A 23,614-nucleotide genomic window follows, 5' to 3' on the forward strand; every position below is an offset into this window, starting at 1 on the left:
ATAACTTAATTTTCCTTCATTTTAAAAACTGACTTCATTTACAAGGAATGAAAGTGTCTAAGACTAACACACATAGAATTGTTGTCAAAAAACAGAATCCAGATCTATTTATTTTGTCCTTTTATGACAAACTGTGAAAGACTTTGAAATGGACCAAAAAGATCATCTGGCATCTTCAATGGTCAACTAGGCATTGTGTAATATGCACTTTCCTAGTTACCTGATTCTAAAAGGTTGGCATTCTTCATGATCTTTGAGCTGTTTTATAACTGTAAGTTGTAGATAAATGACAGTAATACAAGGCATTCTTGTCCATACACTTGCAAACAAATTCTGGCCAGTGAAGAAAGAATGATTTCCTCATGTCCCTGTGGAAAAAGCCAGTTTTGCATCCATTTGTAAATTCATTTCAGCATACTTGTTCCTAGATATAGATATAGACATAGATAGTACTTTGAACTTTCCTTGGAATTACTTTTAACATCTTACTGGTTCTCCTGTTAATTCATGAGTTAAATAACATCTTTTACACTTGCTTATTTTATATTTCATGAAAATCATGGTTCTAACTTTCTAATCCTTTAGCAATGAATTTCATATAACATGTAGTAGCTACCATGGAAAATGAAAAATATAATGCAAAAGCTCAAGGGAAGGAAACATCATTTTCTACTCATATATATGTGAGTAGAATGCATAATGCATATGTATAAGATATATATATATATATATATATATATATATAAAGAAAACCAGACAAAAATTAGGCCTTGACTCTTCCCAGTTCTGAAATTTTAAGACTCTAAGAAGCAGTCATTGTTGAAGTTGGTCATTCTTGAAAGAGCCCATAACTCACAAAAAAACTCTTTGGAGTGATATTTGCAGCTGCTTTTATCCCCCAGTGCATAGTGTAAACAAAGCACTGTCTCAAGAACAGAAGCTTCATCATTTCAGAAATGCTTAGAATCTTTTCTCTGAACTACTTTTATTAACCAGTCACTAAAAAATAGATGGTACATCTTCATATTGAACTAAAAATCTACATTTGACAAATGTTTTTTCGATCCAAAAGATTTTTCTGCCAGTCAAATCTGTATGATCATAAAAATATTAAATACATTTGCTGTTTTCAAAATAATAGTTGTCATCTATTGGTGTATGTCACATGAAAGGACAGAATAATTACGTATTTTTTAACAAAGTAACCTGAGTCAAATATTTACAAACAGTTTAAAGAAGCCAAAGACAGAAATCAATATACAAACTAAACATCAAATCAACAATATATTTCAAATTTATTAATGCAGGAGAAAAAGGTGTATCAATGGTCAAATCTTCTGGCTTCTAAGACCCAGATTAAAAATATCTCTAATACCACTTGTCTCTAAGGGATTACTGGTTTCACAAAGCAGCTTTATTCCTCACTCAAGATCAAACTAATCCCCTGACACTCTGAGGAAAGAAAGAGTAAAATCAGGTTTTACCAAAAATCTTTACACTCAGCATTCATTCAGATCCTTCCAAACCACTTTTATGGCTTGTAACATGCCAGAAAAACATTACTCTAGCAAGTAATTATTCTGTCCAAAAACGACCAGAGTAATTTAAATTGGAAATAATTTGCTGCCCATGTCATTCATAAATCCATGCTACTATATTATAATTCTTAAAATAATGCATAATGCATGCAGCATATCATGCGTTAAATATTCTAAAAGGTAAGTTTTCATCTAGTTAAACTTAGTTAAGTAGATACTACCAGATTTAAAAGCATGACAAGTTAACCCTTCCTTCTCCCCTCCTCTACTCCCTCCAAATCAACAGGAACCTTTCAGGAGGTAATAATACGTGTCAATTAGTAGGAAAGAGGAGGCAGATGAATAAAACAACCGGAAAAGGTACAGAATGCTACTCTCCCAAAAAGATGTTACCTCTTCCAAATTGCAACTGAAGTTAAAGAACTAAAGTGAGAAGTCTTCAACATTTTCAGTAGTTCAAGGTAATACATTGTTCTTCTTGGGAGTGTAACCCATTTCAAAACTTTCTTTTCTGACTCTTCTCGAGGTTCTTAAACTTTGAGTACTTTTACAGAGTAAAAGTATTTTTCAAAGACCAAGTAGAAAAAAACAAAAACAGAATCATCTAAAATAAAAGCTAATGACTAAGTCAAGTAAGTCAGAGAAAGACAAATATATAGTATCACTTACATGTGGAATCTAAAAAATAGTATAAATGAACTTATTCACAAAACAGAAACAGACTCACAAAAAAAAAAAAAAAGAAAGAAACAGACTCACAGACACAGAAAACAAATTTATGGTTACTAAAGGGGAAGAGGGAGGGATAAATTAGGAGTATGGGATTAACAAATACACACTACCAAATATAAAACAGTTAAACAACAAGGATTTACTGTATAGCACAGGGAACTAACTACATTCAATATCTTGTAATAACCTATAATGTAAAAGAATCAAAAAAAGAAGAGACATATATATACACACACACATGCATGTAATAATCATTTTGCTGTACACTTGAAACTAATACAATATTGTAAATCAACTATACTTCAATTAAAAAATAGAAAGAAATAAAAGTGCAAGATAATTAAATATCATTTTGGCTTTATTTTCATCGTACACTATTAAAACGTATTATTCGGGGGAAGGGTATAGCCCAAGTGGTAGAGCGCATGCTTAGCACACATGAGGTCCTGGGTTCAATCCCCAGTACCTCCTCTAAAAATAAATAAATCTAATTACTCCCCCTCAAAAACAAACAAACAAAAAAGTATTATTATCTGAAAAATAAATAAATAAATAAACAAACAAACAAATAAATAAATAAATAAATAAAAGCTAGTAGGCTTTTCCCTCTACCCCCAATTCAACAATGTATAGATCTGGATACCAAGAAAAATAAAACAGGTGAATAATTAAATTCAGGCATTTCTTCTTCCCAGAGTGGGAAGAGCAATATGGCAAGCAGCTATTTCTTTAACAACTTCCTATTCACTAAGCAATTTTCTTTTTTTTTTCAGGTCGTCAGACAATTTGGGTGAATCTCTCATGATATACAAATCCAAAGAGAAAGGTAAAGAAAGAAGCAACACTGGAAGAAAAAGAAAACAAAATGAGAACACAAAAATGCAATATTCACATTGCCTGTTTGCCCTAAACAATAAAGCAAAATATACTGACACCTTCTTTTCATCTAGAGAAAAAAGGAAAAAAATAACATAAAAGCCTCTACAAACACATATCAAGAAATACTCCAACTTTTTCAAATATTTTACCTCCAGAGCTAGGTCACTATAATAAGGTAAGCAAAGTCTTCTCAGGCAGTCAGGCAGTAGAGCGGTTCGAGACCATTCCCTAATGCTATCCAGAGTTTCTTACAACCTGCTTTACCACCTGCTCTAGAGTCTAGAGTTAAAATCACTTCTATCACAGATCCCCTCTTCAAAATTTCCCTTAAAAGTATCCCTGCAGGCATTAAGAAAGCTAGATATTCAATTTAAGAAAAAATCAATTCAAACCAGAATTTTTAATAGTTAGGGAGTTTTTTTCCTTTTTCTTTTTGTTCCTTTTGTTTCCTCTTTTAGGATGGAAGCACTATTACGCCTACACTCATACAAAAGAAAGAAGACAGAGGAAAAGGAAGGCCAAGTCCAAAACTTCCAGGTCCTCTCTGCTGAAGAAAAGAGGTATTTGTTACCGGGAAGTCTCCTTCCAGGGCTCTTTACAAATCCATTGCTCAACATTAAATAAAGGGAGGATATCTCCTACCTCCACCACCCCATGAACAGGGAGGAGAAAGTCTGCCCTAACAAAGCATGACCCACCATACAGTCTAGCTTCTAAAAAATTCTGATAGGTGTATGTATGGGGCATTTTGTATTTTAAAACATCTCTGCAAATTCTTTGATCTTACTTCCATCAAAAGGTAGAGTCTAATTCTCCTCCCCATGAAGAGGATGAAGCGGAAGTGACACTCAGCAACTTCAAAAGTTAGGGCATAAAAGATGATAAAATTTCTGCCTGGCACCTCCCAATTCAGGCAAGCTTGGAGTCCTGAGTTACCATGTAAGACATCCAGCCACCCTAAAGCCCTCATGCTGGAGAGACTATGGGAGAAGGCCGCGGAGGGGTAGAGATGTCTAAGAGTGTCAGCCGCTCTAGTCTTCCCAGCTTAACCACCAGACTTGTGAATGAGGAATCCCTGGAGATGACTCCAGGTCCAGCTACCATCTGCCTCTAACTGAGTAACAGACTTTGGCGAGGAAGACTTTTAAATGATTCTAGCCCCAGCTATGATCCAATCGCCTGCACATGGAAAACCATGAGAAAGAACTGCCTAGCTGAGCCCAAACATCAGAGCCATAAAAGATAAAAAGGAGTGCTGTTTTACAGCACTCAGTTTGGCATGGTGTATTACCCAGCACTAGGTAACCAAAACGGATTTTGGTAGAGGGAATGCGTTGTTTCCATAACAAAAAGTTAAGATGTCTGGCTTTGGGACTGTGTGGCAGGAGAAAGCAGGAAGGGCCTTCAAAGTGTTAGTAAAGCCTGAAGGATCTTAAGGACACTGGTAGAAGCTGTCAATAAAGACTTAAAAAAGGGGTCAGCAAACTACAATCTACTGGCAAAATTCAACCTGCTGCCTGTTTTTGTAAATAAAGTTTTACTGGAACACAGTCACAGCCATGTGTTTACACACTGTCTATGTCTATGGCTGTTTTCTCACTACAACAGCAGAGTTGAGTAGGTGTGCCAGAGATCATATGGCCCAAAAAGCCTAAAATATTATCTGGCTCTTGACAGAAAAAGGTTGTTTGCTGATCCTTGCCTTAAAAGAAAATGAAAAAACTATTACTGGAAGCTATAGGTAAGGAGAATCTTACTAGATTATGGTGGAAAGTTTAGCAAAGATGTCATCTACAGTAATGTGAGAAACAGAAAATATAACTAATGAACTGGTAAAGAGATTTCCAGGTAGAATGTCAAAAGAGTCAAGTGCTTTTTTTTTTAAGCTGTGTGCCACAAAGTACAGGTAGGGAAAGATGAGACAAAAAAGGAATTATATGATTTCCAGGCAGAATATAGAGGACATATAAAGGAGTCAGAACTTGCTAGGTCCAAAAATAAATGTTTCTTATACCCAGGGTCCCCATATAGCAAATGTTTCTCAAATTAAGAAATGCCCTGGGCAAAGATCAAACTAAGGCAGAGTCAGGGAAACATGGCCTGAAGATTAAACTTTTGTTTAGACCAAGAGTTGGCAAACTTTTCCTGTAAGGGGTCAGATAAATATTTTAGGCTTTGAGGGCCATAGTCTCCGTTCAACATTCTTCTTCTTCTTTTTTTTTTTATAACCCTTAAAAATGTAAAAACAAATCTTAGCTCACTGGCCATGGTTTGCCTACCCCTAAGACTTCAAAGAGTTTAAGATGGAGCCTCAGAGATTCTGTCAAACCAAAGGCCTTCTAAGAATCTTAAAGGTGTTGTACCACAAAAGGCTTAAAGGGAGCTGACAGGGTTCAGGAAATGCCACCCCAAAATATGACACCGTGGCATATTGACTGTTTTAAGATGAAGGATCTTGAGAAAATAGCAGAATGAGGAATGTCACTCTGACCTTCCCCTCAACCCTTCTCCCAGAAGGAAAAGAAAAAGCCCTGTAAGAGGGAACTCCCTACACTTGAAGAAAGGAGCATCCTTATCTCCAAAGACAAAGGGACACAGAAGAATCTCAACAAACAGGCTTTGCTAAATTTCCCCCAGTTTACTACACTTACTTCATACTCTTTGATCCATCATATTTCTCCACTGTCCCCTCTTCATCAAACCTAGCATAAAAATACTCAGGTTTAGATTTACAAATGTTAGCCATTATATATAAAAATAGATTTTAAAAAACAGTTTCTTTTGTGTAGCATAGAGAACTATGTTCAATATCTTGTAAAAACCTTTAATGGAAAAAATATGAAAACGAATACATGTATGTATATGCATGACTGGGACATTGTGCTGTATACCAGAGATTGACACATTCTAATTGACTATACTTCAGTCAATCAATCAATCAATCAAATTATCCCTAGAAGGCTAAAAAAAATGCTCAGGTTTAAATATTTAGGCCTTCATTTATGTCTCCCATTTCACATAAAACTTACAGTAAACAAATTTGTATATTTTTCTCCTCTTAATCAGTCTTTGTCAGTTTAATTTGCAAACTCAGCCAGTGACCCTAAAAAGGTTGAGGAAAACTATCTCTTTCTCTACAAAGCCTAAGGTAGAGAAGGGTTTATATCAAAGTGTAAGTGTGGCTTTTGTCTAGGAGATTGAACTCCTCAATAAGATTCACAGGGAATTTTATGTTCAGCAGCATTGTCATCTTGGACTAAAAAGGACAGAAACAGTACAGAATGAAAAAAGGCTTTTGGGACCCGCATCCCACCCCGCCCAAACCTCTATGGGCAGGAAACAGGCTGAGAAAATTACTCACCTGCAAACACAGGATTCATTTTATGGGAAAGGGAGGATATTCAGAGGGAAAAACCAAGAGCTGAAGGGGATGGCTCCTAGGCAGCAGGGGCTGAACCCTAATCACAGAACTAGCAATATGTGCCTGGCTGGACTTCAGGTTTGGTGCGGAGCAGTGACTGTTCTGTTCCTTACATTTTTCTTTATTTTTGAAGAGGAGCATCTATAGCTGTTATCTTATGCCTGTCCATTGCAGCAAATTGGGTAGGCTGGGTATAGGGGATGACAGCATGACTCTTTAGTTTACAGGTCTTCAAAGTGAAAGCAGGGTACTCAAGGACTAAATCTAAATAGCCTTAACTGCATCTGGATCTGATTTAGATGACATCTTGGATCTCAAGCCTCAGCCTGAAGCTATACTAGATAAGACTCTGGGGGCCTTGAGAAGGGGTAGTGTGTTTTGCATGTGAGAGGAATGTAAATAATTCATAGCCAGAGGGAAGAAAGACTAAGGTGGCTTTGAAATGGTCTGCACAATTTTGACACTCCTCCCAGCAAGAGGTGGAGTCTAGTTCTCTCCACCCCCCACCCTTGAATACAGGTCATTCTTAGTGACTTGCTTCTAATGAATAAAACACAGTGGAAATGACAATGATTCTGAATTCAGGTCATAAAAGACAGTATCTTTCTGGCTCTCTTACTCACAGTAAGTGCTGTTGGAGCCCTAAGCCTCCATGTAAGAAGTCTGGCTACCATGAAGCCCCGATGCTGGAAAGGATATACAGAAATAGAGAGAGAAAGAGATGTTCAAAGAGCCCCAACTACTTCAGCTTCTACTGATTTGCATTTCCCTGCTCAGGTGCCAGACATGTGAGTCTGGAAGGAAGCCTCCAAGGTAACTCTAGGCCCATCTGACTACAAGTGCATAAAAGAACTCATGCAAGAATCACTTGGCTGAGTCCAGTCAACACCCAGAACCATGAGAGCATTATGCCAAGTTTGGAGTGGTTTTGTGCCTTAGCAATAGATGACTGCAACAACATGCCTGGAGACAGACCCTATCCTGAAATGGTGGAAGGTCAAACTTAGTGTGCCTTCCTTTATTAACAACCAAATAACATGAAACAACATCTTCATGTTCATCCACTTCCTCCTTCTTCTTCCCCCAGCTGAAATATTTGATTTGACCGTGGTGAAAAATATTTTATGACTGATTTAAATGCATACAATTATAACATGATAATTATTATCTTTCAAATTATGTATCTGTTATTTGAAATCACCCATATTTACACACACACACACACACACAGTCAATATTTTACTGCTTACTAGTATATCATTTCACTTACTTTACAAATTTTTTTTAATGATTAAGTAATTTGAGACTGGTAGTCATACTACCTCCTCTGCAACATAACACTAATTTGTAGTGTTTTAAAAGTGGTTATACCTGCAGCAGAACTAGAATAATCATCACTAATATATAAAAACCACTATTTCTAAGGTCTCTTCATTGTTAAATGCCATGATCTACATGCAGAGAAATAAATATTTTACACTGAAGATACAAAGTTCCAACATGTTTTAGATCACTGAAAGGAATTTAACATTCTAGCTCTTAAAAGAAATGGAATTTGATGTTCACAGATTATAAACATGGTTAAGCTCAGCTTCTTTTACAGAAACTCAAACAGCTGAGCCAAGAACTAATTGGCCCCAGCAGAATGGCAGACGGTGCTCTGGAATAGGAAGAGTAAGGAGGCCGGAGGTCAAGATAACTTACTCTGAAAATGTAATTACTTTCTCCATTGTATAAGCACTTCCAACCAGACATTTTAAGAAAAAAAGCCTTAATCCTCCATGCCATCAAATAACTAAAACATCCTAAATTATTTAGCAGCAGTTTAATTGACCTTTGTTCACTTTTTCCTAGACTGTCAAATGTCTGGGGTTTTTTTAGGAAGCAACTGAGAAGAAAAAAATCAAACATAATCATAATCAGTTTGACAAGAAATTTAAAAGAATAAAATATGCATTCTGCTTCTGCTTTATGATTCTTTTGAGCACTGAATAATAAATATACTCTTAAGTGTACACATACCCAGTACATATCTCACATATTCCCAAGTTTGGGTAACTAAAAGGAAAGAGGTCAGTGTGCAAAAGTCTATTTAACCTGTAACACAGCTGATTTTAAATATCAGTTGGAATAGATAAAAAAAAATTTCTTCTGTATAGCACAGGTAACTATACTCATTATCTTGTAGTAACTTACGGGGAAAAAGAAAATGAAAATGAATATATGTATGTTCCTATATGACTGAAGTATTGTGCTGTACACCAGAAATTGGCACAACATTGTAAAGTGACTATACTTCAATTAAAAAATATATGTATTTTATATGTGTGTGTATGTATATGTATATATACATATACATATAAATGAAAGAGAGAAGAAAGGTTCTCTCTTACTCACTGGGCAGAAGTTTAGGCCCTGTAACAAATTTTGAAATAAATAAAGGTTACCTCCCTCAGACAGTCCACAACTACCTAATTCTTCCTTCCTCATTCAAAAGCCCCTCAATGAAATAGACCTGTCAGTTTAGTGTCAGAAAAACATTAAACTCATTGAACTAAGTCACATTAAAGAACGAATGTTTGAAAGCCTCTAACCTTCCCATGAGATAAAAGACTGTAAGCAGCATAATGCAACATAGTGGGAAAAATTCTGATTTCCAAAAAAAAATTCCCTTTATACTCTATATCAAAGAGATATGGCCATTATACTTACCACTGTACCCCCCAGCACCTGGGAAAGGGATAAGCATATTAGTGAGCACTGAAAACTTTGCACAAATGAATGAATTCTTTGCTTTCACCCCCATATAAGAAACTTGCATTCTAGTTCTGTTCTATCAGTAACAAGCTACATAACCTTGGACAAGGTATCTCATCTCTCAAGCTTTTGTTTCTATTACACCACATAAAATGAGGTAAAGTGGGGACTGGGAATGAGGATTAGACAGTCTCATGAGGGCAATGACTCTTGTCTTATTCATCTGTATCCCAGTATCGAAAAGAGTGGCTAGAGTACATTCAAATATTTACTGGACGAAGTTTCTTCCAGCCCTGATTCTAGAATTCTTTACCATTTAAAAATTATATTTGTTTTTTAAGCATACATATTACAGTCCAATAAGCAAAAGATTTAAAATTCTTTCTGTAGGAGGGAGGGTATAGCTTAATGGTAGAGTACATGCTTAGCATGCACAAGGTCCTGGGTTCAATCCCCACCACTTCTATTTAAAAAAAACGATTCCTTCTCTACACTCAGCTCAGAATCCAGTAAAGGCCTTTTAAAACTAAAACACTTCTAGAATCCTCTCCACCTCTCCACACAGGTGTTTTGTGTGACTGATACTATTTATCCCCTGGATGCAGGTTTTGAAAAGGTAAGATTTGGACAAAGATAGGATGCCAGACATAATACAATTTTCCAGATTCTAAGCTGTTTTTTTCCAATTTGATTTTATTATGCTAAAACACTATTAGAAGTATCTGGAATAACCAGGTTAATCCATTTGCAATCCAAAAACATATTCCAAAGTCAAATGCAAATTTTTTTATTATTATCATCATCATCATCATCATCTATTCCATATGACCTTCCTTTAGCATAAATGCCTGAGAGGAATATACATTTATGTACATTCATGTTTTTCACAGCATGCAGCCAACAACTACTACCTACTCATTACTTACAGTCCTTTCTGTAGCACTAAATTAAAAGGTAATATTTAAAAGGATCTTATGCCTTTGGAACACTATCACTCCAAATTAATTAGCCTTCAAAAGGTTGGCACATCTCTGCTATCAGGTAATAATGACTATAATAAATTCAAGAACTTCATTTAGAACAAATTATTATGGTTGACATATTCCCAAATTATCCTAATTATTAAAGTCTAATAACAACTTTTAAAATATTAACCCATATCTTCACTAGCAATTTAGTGTGTGCCCTGCCAGTCAGCACTTCCTTTATGCTCATTCAATCACCTACCATGTACCAGACATTGTTCTAGCCCAGGGGTCAGCAAACTTTTTCTGTAAAGGGCCTGACAGCAAATATTTTAGGCTTTACAGGCCATACAATCTCTGTTGCAATACTCAACTCTGCTGTTGTGGTGTGAAAAAGCCACAGACAATACACTAATGAATAAGTATGGCTGTGTGCTCATCAAACTTTATTTACAAAAACATGCAGCAGGCCATTTTTGGCTTGCCAACACCTGTTCTATGCCTATGAGGAGATAGCACAGAGACAAGGGCAGAAGCAGAAAAATGAGTCGGATGGTTAACACAATAATCCAAGGAAGAGAGAATGGCAGTTTGAATCTTGGTGGTAGCAGCAGAGTGATCAGATTCAGTACATATTCTGAAGGTAAAACTAGAATAGATGTGAGATGTTACAGAGAGAGAGGCATCAGCTAGGTTTAAGGCTTAAGGAACCGGAAGGACATGATATGATGACTGTGGGAAGAATCTTGGGGGAAACATATTAAGTCTGACATGCATATTAGACATCCATCCACATAGAGATGTTAAGTGGGCAATGGGATATACAAGTTTGTAGTTAATATACTTTTGCATCATAATTGTTCCCAGTATGTTTGATCTCTCCAACTGGGTTATAAAATCCTTAAGAACAAAACCACCTCACCTTCACTTTACTCACAGATTATTATCCCCAAGACTATATACTTACTTTATACACAGTTTTAATAAGATTAGATATCTAGTTTCTGAATCCATAAATGATAGGAACAGCAAATTTAAAATGAGGCAGGGGGAGACAGCAGTTGTAACCAACAACTGACAAAGGAATACACAGAAATTATAAAACACTGACAAAAACTAGAAATATCTAGCATTCTGAGATTACAGTTGTCCCTCAGTACCTATGGAGAATTGGCTTCAGGACCCCTGCAGATACCAAAATCCTTGGATGCTCAAGTCCTTCATACAAGATGTCACAGTATTTGCATATAACCTATACACATCCTCCTGGACACTTTAAGTCATCTCTAGATTACTTATAATACCTAATACAATGAAAATGCTATGTAGATAGTTGTAAATACAATGTAAATGCTATATAGACAGTTGCCAGCCCATGGCAAATTCAAGTTATGCTTTTTGGAACTTTCCGGAATTTTTTAAAAAATATTTTCAATCTACAGTTGGTTGAATGCACCCATGCAGATACAGAGGGCCAACCACATTTACTAAAAAAACAAAGAGCTGGACGTGTATGTCAGTAAGTAACTCCTCAAGGCATTTGTTATACCAAAAATATTTCTAATTATATTTAGTTACATTTAATATAAATAATTTTAAATGACATTTTAAAAAATATTGCTAATAAAGGCTCATTCTGGATGGCTGTGGGGTCAAATACAGACCTAATCGTGGCCCCCACCCCCATACAAATGGCCAGACCTGCACTCATGACAGCCTTGGCACCATCCTCTCCTTACTCACGACCACCAATAAATCCTACTTTCCTGTCAAAAAATATAAATATATTGCTAATAAAAATGGAAGAAATGGTATGTAAGAGAGTAAATAAGTATCAATCATTTGAAAGTTCTATGTATGTGTTATTCTCACAGGATTAGTTACAAGGGAGCAAATGAAATTATACACATGAAAGTCATTTGATAAAAATTTACTTTATCATATAATAACCTTCAATGAAAAAGAATATGAAGACAAATATATGTATGTATATGCCTGGCTGAGACATTGTGTTATACACATTGTAACTGACTGTACTTCAATTTGACAAAAAAAAAAAATGAATCAGAAAACAACAACAAAAAAACATTTACTTGGGACTCAATCTGTGCTGGAAATGGCAGATAAAAGAAAAAGCAAGCCATCTTCAAGCTCAAGTCTCTCCTTGAGAGATGAAAATATAAACAACTAGTTATAATACAATGTGATCAGTGGAATGAAACCAGATTTGGAATTCAGACATCTGGGTTTGAATTTTGCCACCATTCTTGGCTTGCAGTTTGAGCTGCTAACTATACTTATCTTGCCAACCATTCAAAAACCAGCAGCAGTCCAGACCTACAAGCTGCAGTTTGTCAACCTCCGGTGTACAGGAATATTGGGGATAAAGACAGCAATGAGAATAGATGATTCTGTTTCCTGTTCCCCTGGGTAAGATAAGGTTTGGATGTTGGAGAGGCAAAGACAGTCCAGCTGTGGCTGCTGGACATGTAACTTTCTCCCTATTCTCTCTGCCTGGCTAATTCCTGCTCTTTCTGGTCCCTGTTCAAATGTCACTAATGCCAGGATCTGCATTTTTTCCCTCCCTCCCCCAATCTGAGACTAATCCAATGCTTTTACTACAGGCTTCCAAAAAACCCTCACTACTTCTATCAGAGCTTTCACATTAAATTGTAATCTCTTATTTAATTGTCTTTGCTGCTAGACTGTAAATCCAGGTAAGCAAGAAGCTGTCTACTTGCTCCACCTGATCTCCCAAGCACCTAGTCCAGTGCCTGGCACGTAGTAAGTACTAAGAAACATCCACTGAAATGAATGAATCTGGCAATAGTCCAGTCTGCCATCCAGGAACAGCTCTTTAAGGACTCAGTCAGGGCACAAATCCACAGGTAGGTTCTGTCCTTCCAAATAACACTTTCCTTTCCCCTCCCAGGACACAGGTCAAACTCTTTCCCTCTTCTAACTCCTCTGTTTCTTGGTCAGATTTAAGGAATCAAAAGCTGATTCTGCCTGAAACCTCTTCCCTCCCTTCCCTTTCCAACTGTAAAGCTGAGCCTCCCCACTTCCTTATTGTAATCATGTTCCAGCAAGCTAATAACATCATTTATCAGTTTCCAGGATATTTAAGAATAGGGTACTGAAAACATCCAAAGATTCTACTTTTCAGTAAGAAAGGGGAGAAAAATGGACGCAGGGAAGGCAAAAACAACAGAAAACAGAACAGGGAATTCTAGTTTGAAGAGCTGGATTAACAGCTTTTTTACTGCAGACCACTTTGGCCCCACGAGTAACAGCTCCAGCTCTCTGCCTTTCCCCTAGCCTCTCCACAGGCATCAGCAGTAATAAGACCGCTTTACTCTATTCCCACACCTCTATTCTGCACCTGCTTACACAACAATTTGCCTTGAAACATAAAGACTAATCTCATTATGATCACTGTCCCTCTTTATACCACTAGAAGAAGAATTCCAGGACTCAAGTCTTTCCATATCCTCCAACTTTCATCCCCACATAGCTAAGTACATCCCCTTTCATGAACCACCTCTCTTCCCACTCCTCCCTCAATTTCTGAAATCTTTCCAATATCAGCAAAATCCCCTGTATCTTCAACCTCTTGTCTGAATGATCCCTTCACCTTTTTGCTCTTAGTTACCTGAAATCACAGTTTTGCTTTCAGTTATCTGAAATCTCACTGCTGAGGCCATTGCTCTCTCTACAGCCCTACCTATGGCTGTTTTCTGTCCCACACTTATACTACTGGGCCTGGGGGTAGAAAAAGGAGGTATTCACCTTGTACCTTGTTTCCACTTTCAAATTAATCCCCTTTCTTCCCTCCGAAAAAGGCCTCCTGTCAGACCATACCTCCACCTCCCCACCCCCTGTTACATTCATCTGGATAAGCTGGCTCACTTCTGCTCAAACCTCAAGCTTTTAGTGCCTATCTCACTGGCCTGTCATAATTCCAGATGATTTCAAATGTTCACCAAGATGACTGCTCTGATACTGTCCTCTCAGTTCCTTGACCTCCTCACATGCAACCATCTTGTCCTCTACCCTACTTTAGCCACTCGTTCCCTGAGTCAATATTCTAGAACTTGTCAATACGGTAACTATGGTCTCTCCACGATCTCTACTTCATCTGCACTCCGCTCTCCAATCACCACTTCCTATCTTTTCAGGTTGCTCCCTCTAACACCGCAACCCCAACAATACTTTGACCCAACCAGGACTTATAAGCCATTGATTCTGTTCCCCTCTCATGTCCTCATTTCCCACCTTAGATTGGAGCCCAAGGCCCATCATTACAATCACCCCCTTTCATGCACCTCAAGACTCCTGGCCCTTCCCTGATTTCATCGTACTTGCCTGGCAAAACACTTACCCTTGTTACACATAACTCCATGTCAAACAACTTACTTACTTAACTACTTCCTTATTTTCTAATGAAAGTACTGGGGATGGAACCCAGGACTTTTCGCATGCTAAGCAGGCACTCTACCGCTGAGCTATAACCTGACCCCCATGTCATTTCCTTCTTCCTCGAGCCATCAACACCTCTTCATCTTCACTCCCAGATGCTGCCCTTCCTTCAATTATCCCAGTGAAATAGAAAGCAACTGCCACCACTATCAGCATTGGTTCCCATTTGCCGTGTCTTCTCTCCTGCTAATTACTGTGGATGAACGGACTGCTCCTGTCTACGGTCAGCGCCTCCACCTTCTTCCCTTTCTCTTTCAAAAATCACTCCAATAGGCTTTTGCTCCCTGATTATCCCTCCAAAGCCTCTCCTGCTGTTAACTGCTAAATCCATTGATCAATGTTCAGTCCTCATCCTATTTACATACCTGCAACATCTGGCATGTCAAATATATTTTTATTTTGTCTAAACATTTCCCTCCCCAGAATGTAAGCTCAGTGAGAGTAGGGCTTTTTCTTTTGTTCACAGCTATATCTCTAGCACTGAGAAAGAACAGCGTCTGGCACATGGGACCATATTTCACTGATTCTAAATGCCTTTTTTCCTTCATATTTTAACATCTCTGAAATCCAAACACAATTGATGACACCTTACAATTGTTATTTGTTTCTTTCAAGCACCTATGACACTACCAACCTGAAACAATTTATAATTAAAATCTCTGCTTGAGTTTTTGATACCATATAGGTAGTGTGAATTCAGACTGAGAACCAGTTCAAATTCCAAAGAAAGTTTTTACCTCTCCTACATAATAACGTCAGGATTGAGACACACAAGTTGCCTTGCTGTCCCTTTCTGTGTGGTGGGTTTCTCATTTACATTCTCATGTAGCTTCCCGGCTTTAAGCAGGGACTCTTACAGATCACCCAAGATGGAGCTAGTTCCCTTTTTCAGTAGTACATAAAATAATGGTGCATCTTACAACTGATGGTACCAAAATAGCAATACAAGTATATCATTTAGAGAAATGGATACCAAAAAGTGTTAACTGAAAAAGCTAAAAGTGCCTCTTTTAAGAAAGGGAAATAAAGGAGGAAAGGTGCTTTATTTTTTTAACAAACTTTACATAACTATTTGATCCTATAAAGTATGTATACACATAACTTTGATAAAAATGAATCCTAAAACCTAAATAAAAGAAAAAAATTAAATGATCTCTGAGAAAAACAGGAGAGGAAAAAATATGCAGACATGGGAAAAATGCAGGGGTCAGAAGGAAGAAATCAATCCCTTGAGTCTATCTGGCAAGGGCAGACTAAAGAGGAAGGACAAAAACAAAGGGAAGAAAAATCTAGAACAGCTTTGCAGGGACTGGAGACAAAGCATGCCAAAACTGCCTAAGATAGAAACAGTCAAAATGTCAGGTTGTTTTAACTGAAATTACAGGGAATAGTACAGAAACAGACTTTCTCAACTGAGCTCTTTATTACCTATCTACATCTCCACCACCTGGATAGCACGCAGGATACTCACACTAAACGTGTCCTTGGTGTAAGAACTGCTTAACTCATACCATTTTCTGGAAAAACAAAAGGTGGGTGGGTTTTGTATACTTACATACAAAGGATTAAGTATGTGTGAGGGAAAAAAAAGAATATCCATAATCCAGCTAAATCAATAATCAATAAAATTATCCAAATTTCCCAAGTTAAAAAAATTAACATGTCTCAATTAAACCCATCCACTCCCATACCTGCCCTTCTTCTTAGAGTGTCTACTCTAGGTAATAGGCATTACTCAGTTTCCCAAATAAGAAACTCAGGACGTGATGCTAGATTCTTCCCCCTCTTCTCCTACCTTAATCCAGTCACTATCTTAACCTAATATACTTCTAAATTCCCTTGAATTTACCTTCTCCATTCCAGGTACCTTATATCAGGGCTTAATCTCTTTCCTGAGGAACAGCCATAGCTTTATAGTGTTCCAACCATCCTCCAAATAACTGCTGAAAAGATCCTTCTATACTGAATATAAGCCTGCTCGTGTAACTCCCCCACTTGAAACCCTCCAAGGAATCTAAATTTGAAGCTTCTCAGCACCGCAAATAAAATTCTTTATCAACTGACCCTACTCTGGCCTCCATCCTTATTTAAAATTACTTATCTCACTCACTGATTCATTTAGTCAGTCACCAAATATTTATTGAGCACCTATAATATGCCAGATTCTGTACTAGGCATTGGGAAATACTCTGGTAAACAAAATAAAATGTCCTTACAGGCTAATGGAGGAAATTACTCAATGAAAAGATTCATCCACTTAACAAATTTTGTTGAATGACTACTTGTACAAGCAGTGCTGGATATATGATGCTGAGCAAGACAAGGTCCCTACCCTGAGATAGTTAGTATCTGAGAGAAACTGTAGAAATGCCTTGAAAATTAAGCTCAGGATGTTATGAGATACATAAGGACAGGGAAACCTGAACCATCTGAGGCATCAGGAAAGACTTCTGAGGAAGTGGTATTTGAGATAAGACTGCAGAGATGAACAGGCAATGACAACAGAAGGCGGTGAAGAGCATTCCAGGCAGAGGGAACAGCCTTTGTAAAAGGCTCTGAGATGAGTGGGAGACCAGGGCATTAGGGAAAATAAAAAGCCAGAGTAACTAGAGAGTAGGAACGGTCCAGAGGAAGCTGAAAACTTAGGCGTTTATTAAATCAAATAAACAGTCACTGTGTTGGGAATAGATGATTAGGAGTAGAAGGGTGGAATCTGAGGAGCCCATTTAAAACCCACTGAAAAGGCTATTACAGTAGTCTAGAGCTGCATCCAACTGATACACAGGAGCCAAAAGAGAAGCATAATATGATACTGCTTTTATAAAGTTTAAAAATTAAAATGCTGTTTTCCTTCTAAGAAGCCATAAATAAGACACATTATCTAACAAGCCACTAAGAAAAAAACTCAGCCAATTAAACTAATCGATTATAAAACACATCACAAATTCAGAGATTAAAAGGGGGGATGTAGAACATGCATCTAGAACCAATAAAATACTTTTCTACATTACTTGTATATATATATATACAAAGTGAAAAACTGTAAAGCATTCAGGGGATTAACAGTCTCTTAATATATTATAGTGGCTACCTCTGAAGGAAGGAGAGCAAAGTCATTGCCACGCTTTCTCTTTTTTCATATACATTTTATTGAAGTATGGTCAGTTTACAATGTTTTGTCAATTTCTGGTGTACAGAATAATGTTTCAGTCATACATGAACATACATATATTCATTTTCATATTTTTTCACAAGTTACTAAAAGATATTTAATATAGTTCCCTGTGCTATACAGTATGAACTTGTTTATCTATTTTATATATATTAGTTCATATCTGCAAATCTCAAACTCCCCAATTTATCCCTTCCCACTCCCCTGCCCCCACCAGTAACCCTAAGTTTGTTTTCTATGTCCGTGAGTCTGTTCCTGTTTTGTAAATAAGTTCATTTCTCTTTGTTTTAGATTCCACATATAAGTGATATCATACGGTATTTTTCTGGTTTGATCATTTTCTTCTGTATTAGCTTGGTTTCTTTTTGGTTTTTGTGACTCTACTGTATGCTTGTGATTTGTGGTTACCCTGCTTTTCAAGTATGTTAACTCTTTACTATATCTGTTTGCTTTAGACTAGTACTCATGTAGGCTTAAACACATCCTAAAAAGAATGAAGAAAAAAAAAGGAGAGGAAAAAAATCTACATTTTCTTGCTCCTCTCTCCCACCTTTTATGATTTTGGTGCCCTTTTTTTTAATCTTCATGTTTATTCTCTTGCAACTTATTGTAGTTATTGCATTTCCAATTATGGTTTTCTCATTTCTATAGTTCTCTGCTTCTATTCTATTTAGAATAGACCTTTCAATATTTCTTTTAGGATAGTTTTAGTATTGCTGAATTCTTTTAGTTTTTTTGCTTGTCTGTGAAATTCTTTATCTCTCCTTTTACTCTAAAGGATAGTCTTGCCAGATAGAGTATCCTAGGTTGCAGCCTTTTCTCATCCAGGACTTCGAATATATCTTGCTACTCCCTTCTAGCCAGCAGTGTTTATATAGGGAAATCAGCTGAAAGCCTTATGGGGGTTTCCTCCTGACCTGGCTTAAATTCCACAGTGTATTATCACAATCACTCCCTTACATATGTCCTCTATTGCCTTGACCCTCTCATGCTTTGTTTTACTATCAGGGTAAAACCTCTCTCTGGTTAAATCTACTCCAAACATACACCCCCTGCAGCTGAATGTGGCTGGAGGAAAAAAAACCCGTACTGACTAATCTCACTTTAAATCCATGACCACAAGCCTCAAGGGGCCCTTAATGCCACCTGGCAATCATACAGTATATCCCGGCTGCAGTCACTCTCTCACTCTCCTGAACAAGTTCACACCTTTTCTCTCCACAGACCTCCATCACCTCCTGCCCACCCTCACTCTCAACTGAGCACTTTGATTCCTTACTCACTGAGAAAATTATAACAACAGAAGAAAACTGTCACAAACTCCTACTGCCAAAGCAATCCATCTACTTGATGGTGGGTTTGAGATATATTTTGAAGATGAAATCAACAAGAATAGGAGATGGATCTGATGTGAGTTGTGAGGAAGAGAAAGCAATCAGAGATGACTTTTAAGTATTTGCTCAAATATTATTTTCTCAGCAAAGCTTTCCCTTAACACCTTTCAGTCTCATCAGTTTCTCTCTCTCTCTCAGACACACACACAGAGTCACATGATCACAGTGTCCCTATCTCCTTTCCTGTTTTTGTTTTGGGGCTCTCCCCTCAATACCAGTTATCACTAACTGAAATATTAAACAGATGCTCCTTTGCTTAATATCTCCCTTCCCCTACGAGAATATAAACTGCATGCAGGCAAGGATTTTTATGCTTAGTTCACTCATGCATAACAGAAAGGCAGTAGGCACTCAAGAAAACTTTGTTAAAGAAATGAAATGTTCCCAGCAGGAGCAAATGGTTGGATGGTGGTGTCATTTACACAGAAAAAGTATACCTTAACAGTGGAAAGAATTAAAGTCTTTGTACAAAGGAGCTTATAATCTAGTGAGAGAAAGAGACTGAAACACATATTTATAACATATTAAGACTCTGATTTCTTAAATTTATGATAAAAGCAAAATTGAAGAATATTCCATGATCCCATTTTTATCAAAAATGTACACTTTCATATATGCATACACATGTGTACATACACACAACACATATAAACATACCTCTGCACCTATACAGAAAAAGCTCTGAAAGGAAAAATGCCAAACTATCAGCCTGCGAGGTGAGAATAGTAGTAGGTATGCAGAATGAGACTGAAGAGGGGGTGGGGAGACTTTCACTTTTCACTTTATACATGTTTTACAATAACCACATTACTCTCATAATTTAAAAAAGAGAGAAGGAAAAATTTTCTTCCCAAAAAGGAAAAAAATTATAATTAACAGATTAACGTCCAGGGTGTAAAAAACTATAAAACCAACAGAAAATCCAATTTAAAAATGGGCAAAACACATAAAAAGACAATTTACAAAGAAATATAGTCAATAAACATATAAAACACACTCAACTTCATGTTTAACCAAGAAAAATAAAACATTGTTTTAATTCATCAGATAATAGCCAATGTTGTAAGTGTGTAAGTTTGTTATCCACAACTGCTGGTAGGAGTGCAAATTGGTATTTTTTTAAAGTAATTTAGTGAGCAAAGTAAATAACATTATACTCCAAAGAATAATAAATGTCCCTAATTCTATAATGTGTAAATAAATTATTAAATAAATGGGCGACAAAGCACAAGTCTCCTTAATTCTAATTAATAAATGTAGATGTAAAAGGGAAACAAACTAACCATTACGATACCACAGTAATAACTGCTGCAGGCAAGATCCACTGATGAATGCTAAAGTTAACAGGTGAACTTTTAAAGAAAAGCAGTGTATTTGCATAGCCTCAAACTATTGCCCTAAAATATCTACTGTGGAGGTTTAAACGTGTGTCCAAATTCTTTTAAGACTTCTTCCTCCAGAAGGTGGAAGTTAATTCCCTTCCCCATTAGTGTGGGCTGGACTTAGTGACTCACCTTTAACAAACAGAGTACAGAAAGAGAAAAGCAGAAATTCTACAGTGATGAAACCCAGCAGATATCCCCTTAAGTAATCAAGGTTAACATCACCAGTACTAAGACATGTTGATGTCATCTACCCTGGATACAATATGATGACAAGGGCCCATCACCTCTGTGGTATTCTTTCTGTCTGATCACAAGAAAACATCAGACAAACCTATACCTGACCAGTACTCTTCGAAAGTGCCAAGACAGTGGAAAAGACAAGGAAAAACTGAGAAACTATCACAGACTGGAGGACACTTGAGAAATGATGGCTAACTGCAATGTGGAATCCTGGACTAGATCCTAGAAACTTTTAGGACATATGTGGAAAAACTGGGGAAATCCAAATGAAGTCAAACTTAATACTGTTGTACCAATGTTAATTTCTCAGTTTTGATAAATATACTATGGTCATAGAAGACATTAACAGTAGCAGAAGGTAGGGAAAGAAAGGTATGGGAACTCTCTGTACTACCTTTACTCTTCTGTAAGGCTAAAATTACTTCAAAATAAAAAGTTTCGAAAAAAGCCATTTGGCAAGGTTCACCAAAATTTTTAGAATAATATATCCTTTTACCCAGCAATTCACTTCTAGCAACCTACAGAAACACTCATATATATCCAAAAAGAAGCCTATAATAAAAGTATTCATTGAAGCATTGTTAGAAACTACAACAGAGAGATGGATATAGATATAGGTATAGATCTACATATATCTTCACCAATTGGGAAAAGATGAAAAAAATAGTGTATGCATAATATAGAATGAACACCTTGCAGAGATTAAAGATTATAACAGATCTGTACATACTGATGAGAAAAATCTCCAAAACATATTAAAAAGAGGAAGTTACAGAGTAATAAATGACCATACATTTACTTATGTGTATTAAAACATTTCTGTAAATGGAACAATCTGAAAAGATACACACTAGGCTTATAACAGGATTACTTCCGGAGAGAGGAAATGTTACTGGGGAGGAGAGTTACTATAGGAAGGACAAGGGTTAAGGATCAAGGTAAAGGGAATCTTTCACTTTTCACTCTATATATTTCTATAATGCTTGAATTTTTTAATACTTATAAATTACTTTGCAATAAAAAATAAGGAAAAAATTAGCATTTCATACACTATAAAAATTATTTATCAGCCAAGAATAACCTGGAAGGACATACTTCCAGGAAGTATCACCAGTGACTGCCTTTGGGGAAGAGAACTGGAAAAATTATTTTCACCATTTACTTCCGGACTCTTCAAATGTTTACCATGCACATGCACTAATTTTTAAAAATTTAACATGCATTTTTAGAAGTACACTATGATAATCTGCTATTATGAAAGTATGCTACATGTTTAAAAGCCCAAAAAGTAGTGTTTGGTCTGCCTGAGAGACTTTAGGAAGGCCAGAGTCCCCAACAGACCCAGAAGGCATTCCAGGCAGAGTTCACAAAGTGGGCAAAGGAACAGAGGCATCACAAAACATAGAAGGGTTCAGAGCTGAGGCATAAAGAACAAAGCTTGGGAGTGCAGGGGGAGAGGGCCTTCAGGAAGAATTTCAATAAACACCAGTTCCTGAAAGCACACTGCTTTTTGCTGCCTTTTTCAAGAAAATAATCAAATACAGATTTGCACACAGTATATTCTGTATGTTCTGCCTAAGCTACTGCCCTACTTCAAACCATGACATAGTGAAATGAGTATGCTTACCCATAAACCTGGCAGAATATTCATCAGTTCAAAATGGCACAATCCTGACTAAAGGGCAAGATGCTAAATTAATAATTACTTTGATCCCCTATTCTCATCTATCTTCTTTTGACCAGCCCATAAAGCCAAGCTGCAAAAAGCATAAAAACAATGATGATACATCAGCTGCATACCATTAAATATAAAAAGTAGGCTTCCCTGACCCAATTTTCAAAAAATTTTGCCTGTGGCATTTATAACAATGTCTCATAACGGGGTAGAACAAAGACAACCTAAATCTCAGCTATAACTAGATGGCACTACTGCTTTATAGTTCTTAGTAATAAACTAAACATTGATGAAATACTGATTTCTACCAAAGATAAACTGTTTTTATGTGTTCCTAATTCCTTGATCGGCGGGCATCAATCAAAAGAAAATTATCAACACTGACATAGTCAAATCCTTATTGACAACAAATGATAGGTTTTGTTGCCTCTCCACTCCTATTTGGAAAAACTAGGCAAAGTTTCCTTTCAACTTAGGCCACATGTAGAAAAAAAATCATAACTTAATGTTTACTGAGTGTGTACTACATGCCCTCAGTGGTCTAAGTGTTTTACAACCATTAAAGGCAATGGTCATGCATACAAATAGCCAATAGGCACATGAAAAAATGCTTAATATCACTAATTATCAGAGAAATGCAAATCAAAACTACAATGAGGTATCACCTCACACCAGTCAGAATGACCATCATTCAAAAGTTCATGAACAATAAATGCTGGAGAGGCTGTGGAGAAAGGGAACCCTCCTGTACCGTTGGTGGGAATGTAGTTTGGTGCAACCATTATGGAAAACAGGATGGAGGTTCCTCAAAAAACTAAAAATAGACTTACCATATGATCCAGCAATCTCACTTCTGAGCATATATCCAGAGGGAACACTATTTTGAAAAGATACACACACCCCAATACTCATAGTAGCACTATAAACAATAGCCAAGACATGGGAACAACCTAAATCTCCATCGACAGATGACTGGA

At 36.8% G+C, this 23,614-nt stretch overlaps 1 protein-coding gene and 1 long non-coding RNA gene across 12 annotated transcripts in view; one reads left to right on the forward strand and one right to left on the reverse strand.

Annotated features, from left to right (window-relative positions):
- Nucleotides 1–7,734, forward strand: part of LOC140700129 (uncharacterized) — a 69,981-nt gene extending 62,247 nt beyond the window's left edge. For 8 of the 9 annotated variants that reach the window (XR_012078359.1, XR_012078361.1, XR_012078358.1 and 5 more), the window contains 4 exons: nt 1,825–1,999; nt 3,044–3,324; nt 3,608–3,709; nt 7,196–7,734. This is a non-coding gene — a long non-coding RNA (uncharacterized lncRNA). The remainder of the gene's footprint in view (nt 1–1,824; nt 2,000–3,043; nt 3,325–3,607; nt 3,710–7,195) is intronic. The other variant, XR_012078366.1, reaches the window with a different exon arrangement.
- SPATS2 (spermatogenesis associated serine rich 2) overlaps nt 1–23,614 on the reverse strand; it is a 94,592-nt gene that overhangs the window by 63,039 nt on the left and 7,939 nt on the right. Inside the window, exon 2 of one of the 3 annotated variants that reach the window (XM_072972847.1) lies at nt 221–368. The exons of the other annotated variants lie outside the window; for them this stretch is intronic. The gene's annotated coding sequence lies outside the window, so the exon portion shown is untranslated. The remainder of the gene's footprint in view (nt 1–220; nt 369–23,614) is intronic. 3 annotated transcript variants of the gene reach the window in all.

This window comes from Vicugna pacos, chromosome 12 (assembly GCF_048564905.1).
Source record: "Vicugna pacos chromosome 12, VicPac4, whole genome shotgun sequence".
In the NCBI taxonomy this organism is placed as follows: Eukaryota; Metazoa; Chordata; class Mammalia; order Artiodactyla; family Camelidae; genus Vicugna; species Vicugna pacos.